General features: G+C 37.2%; 1 non-coding gene across 1 annotated transcript; it reads right to left on the bottom strand.

The window, feature by feature from the left end:
* Positions 1-8,192: 8,192 nt before the first annotated feature.
* Positions 8,193-8,266, bottom strand: Trnat-ugu. Its single transcript has one exon. It is a non-coding gene; the product is annotated as a tRNA-Thr (tRNA).
* Positions 8,267-8,610: the final 344 nt, after the last annotated feature.

Below are 8,610 nucleotides of genomic sequence, written 5' to 3'. Positions count from 1 at the left end.
AACTGCAGTCCTGCAGTGAAATGGTCTATGTATTGGACATAATTGCGAAATATTAAAAATAGTCAGAAATATTAAATAAACAAGATATGAATTAAATGGGTTCTATTCTAATGTCTGTAACTGATGTAAATGGCAAATAATTATGCTGCATAATGTTTATTCAAGAAAGTAATATTAAGTAACGTAAAGAGGTCCTGCGATAGCCAGATGTAATACAGACAGAAAGATAACCTTATTAAAATGCAGTAAAGTTTCAGTAAGAGCGTTAGGAGAGTGGTAGCAGCATCCCTAAACTAAGTAGTCATCCAAGTTCATTTCATGATCACAATACAGTGCACGAAATATTCGTCAGCTCAAAATAATTCACAGTTCACGATGAGCTCATACTCTCTCTAGCCTCAGTTCCGTAATGCAAGTGGTTAGGTTGAAGTTCTACACTATAGCACATTCCGAGCTCGCGAAAGTGAAAGACACTTGGAAACTTAAAGTATTTTAGAGGCAGTATACCGTCTAGAATCTATCAGTTGCACGACTGAATCTCGGAAGTTACCACAGGTAGATCTGCCTTCTGGATCTCACCGTGAATCGCTCCCTTGACTGCAACACTCAAAAAAGTGTCTGTCTCCACTTAACTTTAGTAGTATTCCACCAATATCTATCTCTCACTGGCTGCAGTCATCCCTACCAAAAATACGTCGTTCTTATGTTTTACATACGTGATTTGATTGAATTTGACCACTTTCTTTGCTGAACTAATATATTATAACAATATTTAATAAAGAAAATGTTATAAAAATTTGGTAACAGACCACTCACAATAAATGTAAATAGTATTTTGTTCATAAATAAATAAGCCAGCATTCTTGTGCATGTGCACTCACTTTAAATGACAGCAAAATGTTGTTTAATACAATGTGTGCTTGATGGAAGCGTATTTTGGCACCCTTTTCAATGGTGGGTTCAGTAGTACATACCGTTGTCGACTTCTTAAATGACCATGATTTTATTATTATTATCGGTTATTATTATTATCAGTTATTATTATTAATGTTATTATTATTATTTAAATAAATATCACTTAGATAACGACACAGTATCACAAGATATGAGATATTCATGGTACACTCAGTTGCTGTGTTATTGTGAACGCTATGGTGTTCTGACAAACATTTTCATTATGAAAATGATATAAAAGTTTAATAAATTGATAAATAAAATAGATACAGATGTTTAGCTTTCAGGAATGATAGCTATAGGACTATGATATCATCTGAGATGTCTTCTGTTGAACTTACATTAAGCGATTAAAAGTTGTTTACGAAAATTTTAGTCATTGTAAATTATAAAATTTTATAGTTTTTAAGTTACTAATAATATTTTTGTTTAATTGGAAGCGCTTTATTTTTCTGAGTTTGCGGGTGTATTCAGATTTGCTTTACTATATGTAAGTGTCATTTATCACTGAATTTCTGAGAGCTGTTAACTGTGTTAAACTCCGCCATTTCTGGGTCATCTTCTGTCCATCGGCTACGTGAGCTCTACCATTCAAATTCTCCCTTTTCTAGGCTTTATCCATTTCTGGTCATGCTGCTGACTGCTTTTGTACCACTGGTCGTTTGGCTGGGCTGGACACACCGCATCCTCTGCCTAATGGCTAGTGCTTAGCTGCATAAACAAATTAATCTTACCTCATACCAATGTTATGTGGCTGAATAATTCACCTACATATGTTTAACGTTACACATTGTTCAGATCACAACAAAGAACAGCCTTCCAAAGACCATGCCCATTGTACAGCTCAATACATTTTTGCCATACATACGATTACATGAGCTAATGTGGTAGTTTGTAATGTCACTTACCGACGTAGTTAGTGAATTGACCTCAGTGATAACTTAGTGCCTAGTTTATAGAGATATTCCTTACTTTATTCATTGTATCTGCTATCCCTGCACTAGTGCTGTCATATTCTTGTAGAAAATTAAATATTCATAGTCACATTCTCTGAAAACTACAGCCAATTCTTAACTATGCGTAACAGGATTTTTTCTTATTTGTTTTAAGTCTGTACTGGAAGCGTGTAAACACATCGTGATTACCTAAAAGCTTTTGCATATAGCCAGTATTTCTTGAGTATAAGGGCTATGGCCTTCTTTCACTCCCGTTCCAAGGCTCTCTCTGACTTCTGCGTCTTGCTTCTAGTTTTAAATCTTGCTAACTTTATGGCATGATTTTCGTCCATAGACTGCATTATGGTGTGCCAATTTGTCTGAGATTTTCTGTGCCTTTTTGAAAATATCTCGATTTTATTCTCACTGAGATTATAAAATTCTAAAACGTCTTAGCTGGTGAGTAGCTTTAGAAATTATGACACTGTGTGTGCAAGGCAGAATTCAGTGGATTTCAAGCCCTCCTAACAGAATACACTTACTAGTCCGAAATCCGAATAGTAGATACTAGCCAGATCCACTCATTCTCCTTCCATCTGCATTAACTACGTAGGTCAAATGAGCGTGTACATGTGTACAGGCTAGTCGCACGAGACGTAATACTTCTTTTACTTCGTGAAAGGCTCAAGATTTCAAAAAGAGTTTCAAGAAAATGATACTACACAGAGAGATATTGTGTAATCTTTTAAAAGTCGTGATTAGATGTCCAGTATGATAGTTTAAACAGAGAGATATACTTCTAGCGGCTTTTTAAAGCTACTGAAATTACTGGTACACTGATAAAACATTTCTGAATGTTAGCGTTGAAACTTTCCTCAAATGTATCCGAGAAATGTGCAACGACCAGAATCTACTACAGCAGTCTAAATTCAGACAAATGGAATACCAGTTGACCATGATAACTTTTAGTAATGTTTACACAGATGTTGGTAACTGTCAACGAAGGCTTCTTACAGTGCACACTGTTTTTATGTTTCCAATAACTGTGCCTGCTAAAAGGGTGCCTTTCAGAAAAGGAACAGAGATAACTGACGACTTCGCATCTGTGAATTCGGAGTGTATGGTAGATATTGGAGCAGAATTAAAAAAAAAGAAAAACCGAGGTCCTTACGAAGACGTCACGTCGAACAGAAACCAAAGCCTGGCCTAGGTATCTCGAACTTCAGATACGAATTACTGCTTATTACGTCGCTATTAACGATGAAGGTAATCAGTATTGTCATAATGAAACGCAGGCTAGGGGCAGATGCAAGTGGATTATAACATTTTGGTATGAGACATCTTAGTTTAATGGAGACGAAGCGAATGTACGAACAGTGATTGGGAAGAGAGAATTGTAAATTGTAACCGTGGATCGAAAGTATTCAAATAATCAAACGAGGCTGTCGTTAGACTAATGGTAATTTTACTTGGTGTTTTTTTTTTTTTTTTTTTTTTTTTTTTTTTTTTTTTTTTTTTTTTTTTTTTTTTTTTTTTTTTTTTTGCTCCAATTAACCTCCTGCCATGCCTCGAATATCATACGCAACCGGATGTGGTAGACTTTCCTCGAGGAGGAGCATACTGATCGTTCATCTGTGGGTCTAAGGCGTCCAAGACGTCTTTATTCATTAAATCTAATACGATACCAGAAGTCGCCATATTATAGTAAATGACATAACATTTTTGGGTGAACCAAAATTGTATAAGGCGTACTACAAAGCTTTTTACGCTTGAAGAGGGCGGCCTGCCTAAGACATTTCACAGTACCACACAATTCGTCATCTGTTGTCGGTAATAAGTAACGACTAATATTCAAGACTGGGCTGTTAAATCAAGAACTTAAAATTGCAGATATTGGTAGAGATATCAAATGAATCACCACATCCCAAAAGGACCTCACTCACGAAATATCCAAAATGGAGTTAAGAACATTGACGCGTTGCTGAAGGATACCCGCTTCTTTCAGTGCTAGAAGGCACTCTGTCAGATGCTTGTTTATGATAGGAAAGATCCTACAGAAATCACATTATGTGCTACAAGGATTTCAGTCACTGACTGAAGCTCTGATAGCATGTCAAGGGAGCCCTTACAGCAGAAACAAGAGAACCTACCCCACAACACACTGAAAGTTTTCCACTAAAAGTAAGTCATTATGCTGGCACGAATATAAAATATTTAGATGCCAGACTTAACATTTTAGTGACAGATAAGTTATTTAAGGAGAAACATCCCCAAATAAAGATCAACTTATGCAACATCTTTATAGAAAAATTGCAGTTTACATTTCGGGAACCCTCACATAGATGTCTTTTGGACACGTGAAGAGCTGAAGGTGAAAATGAGAAGCCCACACCTTAACGATGTTACAAAACGAAGTGTCACTGGAGAGCTAACTGGTCACAAAAGAAGGTCCCAAAAATTTCGTACTAAGCTTGTAGAAGATGTTAAAAGGACAGACGAGCCCTAAGTACTTGCTATTAGTTTTGACTTCCTGCAAAATGTCCAAATCTCGCAGATTCTTGTCCATGATATACTTTGTCTGTGACAGTTGACAGCTGATATATTTTGTATTCATGACATTAAAAATAATGCATAGCATGTATGCAAGTAATGAAGGCAATCCAAAACAGGTGACCAACGAAATATTCACTTTCCCCTATAAGTTTCTGCAGAACGTTTTTCCATCTGTCACTGAAGTACACTTATATTCCGAAAACTGTTGTATCGAAAATCTTGTTGGCTGTGGCTGAGTAATCGGTCTAAGAAAACTGAAAATTGTTTCCCTGTCAGGGGACATTCCTTCCACCCATCTGACTAGGATTTCAGCATAATCAAAAGAGAGCTTAGAAAGCATGACAGGTTCTATACGATACGCAAACTAACAAAACTCAATAAATTCCAGCAAAAGGTCAAACATTTATTATGGCAGAAATTTGCAAGCATTGGTTATCGTTCAAGCCACTGTAGAAAGCATTTATTAAAAGAAAAAACTGTATGTAGTGTAGGAATACCGAGACTTTCTAAAACGAACTCAGTCACCGAAGTTTAAACTTTTTATGTGCACAATTTTTATTTTTCTCGACGTGAAACTAACCCTTGTATTTACACCAATCTAATGCGTTGCGGCTGCTTTTTTAAGGAGAAGCTAAAGAGTGGTTTAACTATAATTACGTTTCTACTAGTTCCCTCTAAACTAGGTTGGGATGACTGCAGCCCTTTTAGCTCGTGGTGATTCAAATAGTGTTGCTCGTAATTTCAATACACCAGTGAAATTCGTGTAATATAATCCAGCACATGCCAATCTTAGACACAGTCAGAAGCATAAACAGCACTTGAACGTGCATATTCTTTTTTGCCTAGGACAGTGAACAACAGTGATCTATCAGATTTTCTCGGCGCCATTGATTAACGTTGTGCTCCCGGGCCTTTTGATGAGTCTTTGTTGCAATGCAGGCAATGGAACAATAACTCTTCAGAACACCCCAAAGCGCACTATTAATGAACAACAGAATTAAAAAAGGGTCAGCAAGCTCGACCATTGACATTCAAAGAAATCATCCCCCCTCTTGTGTTACTAGACGGATAATCTATTGCAGTTTATTTTTATTAATGATACTAAGAAACTAGGTCTCACACCATATTTCAAAATATACTGCTGTTCATGGTTATATTATACGTGTTTCAGTTTTTCACCATAATGTATTCAATGTAATTCAATGTCACACAGGTCCCACTAGTCCGACAACAACAGCGGAAGACAATCGATTGATAACTCCTCCGCCACCAGTTATTGCCCAGAAGAAGCCACAACCGCCTGCTTCCGTCTTAGCAGCGAATCAGAAAAACTTTCTGGGAACATCGCTGCTCCTACCATCACAAAATGGAGATGAAGAATTTTTTGGTGACATAATCAGTGGCATCAAGCAAGTCATCCAGGGCCATCTCGTAAGCATTAAGAACACACATTACTAGTCTGGATGTTGCGTCTCTTATGGTAATAATTCATACATTTTAACGTACAAGTTGAATGAAACTATTTATTGGAAAAATACATGAATATTGATTTAGTTCGGGTATGTTCACTTTTCACGTACCTCTAGCTGAAATATTCACAAAGTTCTGCGAAAATTTATTACCGTTCCCTCCAGCATGGTTGTAACTAGCAAGTTAAGCTATATTTTCCTGAGTTACGAACCTTAACATTGCTTCCTAAACTTATTGCGATAAGAGACAAAATTGAAACTGTACTACTTTTTTGTTTTATTTATCAAATTAATAGGGAGCATTAGTCACATTCTCTGGACCAGGAGCTACAAAATTTTTCCTCTTACAAAACACTTTGATAATCCTAACACTTTGATGGAATACCTTGTTTATTTTGGAGGTTAATAATATTAACACAGTTTTAAGAAAATAGGAAAAAACTTGTTTCTTTGGTGATTACTTCAGTTTTGAACCCTAACTAATAAGGCAAAAATAATAATAAAATTTAAAAAATAAAACAAGGAAAATATCAAAAAAGTCATGTTATTAATAGTTTTTCACGGAGCACGTATTCACTTCCTGCAGAACACTTGTGTTCCGCGAAACACAATGTCATGTAATGATCTGCAAAATAATTTAAGCTGACTACGAACAACGCGTCTTGTTCATAAAACTTATGTTTTCTTGTTGCTTTTTTTTTGTTTTTTTATGTGGGATATCCTTCCCCGACTCGTAACTCAAACTAGCCAATACCTCCATTCCTCCCTTGCAGACATAATAGTAAAAATTATGAACATGTCACAGCAGAACTATATTCATTATGAGAATTCTTTTGTGGTATTTTTCCATCGGCTGCAGCTTTTATCTGTAACAAATTAAAGGACTTTTGCTCTATCTGCTATCAGTGATAGTCCATATATATACCTTTTGTTTCAGGAGGACATACAGAACAAATTTCAATCACGTTTTCAGTCCTTAGAATTGGAGGTCAAGCGAAGAGATGAAATCATTCAGCAACTGCAAAAGAGAATTCACGAACTTGAGGTATTGCAATACATTTTCATTTTATTTCTACTTATGGTACCATTCTGTCTTAAGTCAGTCTCCAGTTATTTTAAATAATGTCTATGTTGCTACCACAAAGGTATAGTCTCTAAAACTAGTCAGTTATTCTCTTACTTTTGTTTCATTTGATTTTGTAACTTATTTTGTAGAACCCCCCGCAAGGAGATGCAGAAAGTCACCCTTTAGTGCCTAACGGTGGAGAAGAGAGCAGCAGTGACCAATCTGATGCCGATGACCAACCATTTATGGTAAGCGACCTGAGATTTCTTCAAATAAATGTTTCACACGGTCATTTCGCCATGGTAATCTAATCATCTAAATATAGGGCTATGAAAAACACAGTATGTGGACATACTTTGGGGCAGGCTCTTAAACAGAAGCAAGAAAAAAAGTCCAATGCCCGGAAACGCCTCATTTTTATTAATTACATTGTAGAACAACACACTCAGGTGTCTGAAGACAAACTGAACAGAATTAGTTTACAAGTTATTCCAATTATTCTGGATCTTGTTAAACTCCGTAGATGTTAATCAGTTAAAACTGTTGAAGAAGAACACTCATTTGTGGCTGGTTGTGTTACGGATCAACTATACATAAAAGATCATGAGTTGTTGATAAGCCACTTACTCAAAATAAATTTTATGTATACTGTTACTGAACCTTACAACAATTTAAATGTTGGTGTTAATAGGCTGTAACAGTTGTCATGAGCTCACCTACTTTTTGTGAATTCTGTATCTTCAGAATCTGGCCGGAGTGACCGAGAGGTTCTAAGCGCTTCAGTCTGTAAACGCGAGACCGCTACGGTCGAAGGTTCGAATCCTGCCTCGAGCATGGATGTGTGTGTTGTCCTTAGGTTAGTTAGGTTTAAGTAGTTCTAAGTTCTTGGGGACTGATGACCTCATATGTAAGTCCCATAGTGCTCAGAGCCATTTGAACCATTTTCTGTGCCCTGCCGACTGCGCATTTACCACCCACGCTATTTTGCATTTTTTTTTTTTTTTTGTATCTTCAGAATTTGTTTTCCATTACAAATTTGAAATAATAACACGTCATCCTGGGGGTGTCCTCGATATTTCTGCCACTGAAGCGCTCTTTGTACATCATAAGCGCCTTCTCCACTCCACAGAACATGAAAACATGTTACTACAATGAAATGAACACCCTTACATACGTCAACGGGGACATACGTCAACGGGGACAGATGAAAATGTGTGCCCCAACCGGGACTCGAACCCGGGATCTCCTGCTCACATGGCAGGCGCTCTGTCCATCTGAGCCACCAAGGACACAGACGATAGCGCGACTACAGGGATTTATCTCTGGCACGCCTCCCGCGAAACCCACATTCTCAACGTATTGTCCCGCACTACATTCGTAGTGCCCCCTCCCATTATACTCATTACTCGCGGCGCGTTGCCGATTCCCGTAAGAGTTCGGGCACTGTTTGTGCATTCGCAAAGAAGAAGAAGATGGTCAAGTGGCAGGTGAGCCTTAACTATAAATATACTAAGATGGTATCTGTTCTTTCAGACATGTCGGAAAGAACAGATACCATCGGTGACCATTACAATGAAATGAACACCCTTAGCTGCTTACAGGCGTTGACATACGTCAACGGGGACAGATGAAA

The sequence above is a fragment of the Schistocerca piceifrons genome, chromosome 8, assembly GCF_021461385.2.
Source record: "Schistocerca piceifrons isolate TAMUIC-IGC-003096 chromosome 8, iqSchPice1.1, whole genome shotgun sequence".
NCBI lineage: Eukaryota > Metazoa > Arthropoda > Insecta > Orthoptera > Acrididae > Schistocerca > Schistocerca piceifrons.
Note: the sequence above shows the minus strand (reverse complement) of the source record. Positions and strands in the feature narration are given on the sequence as shown.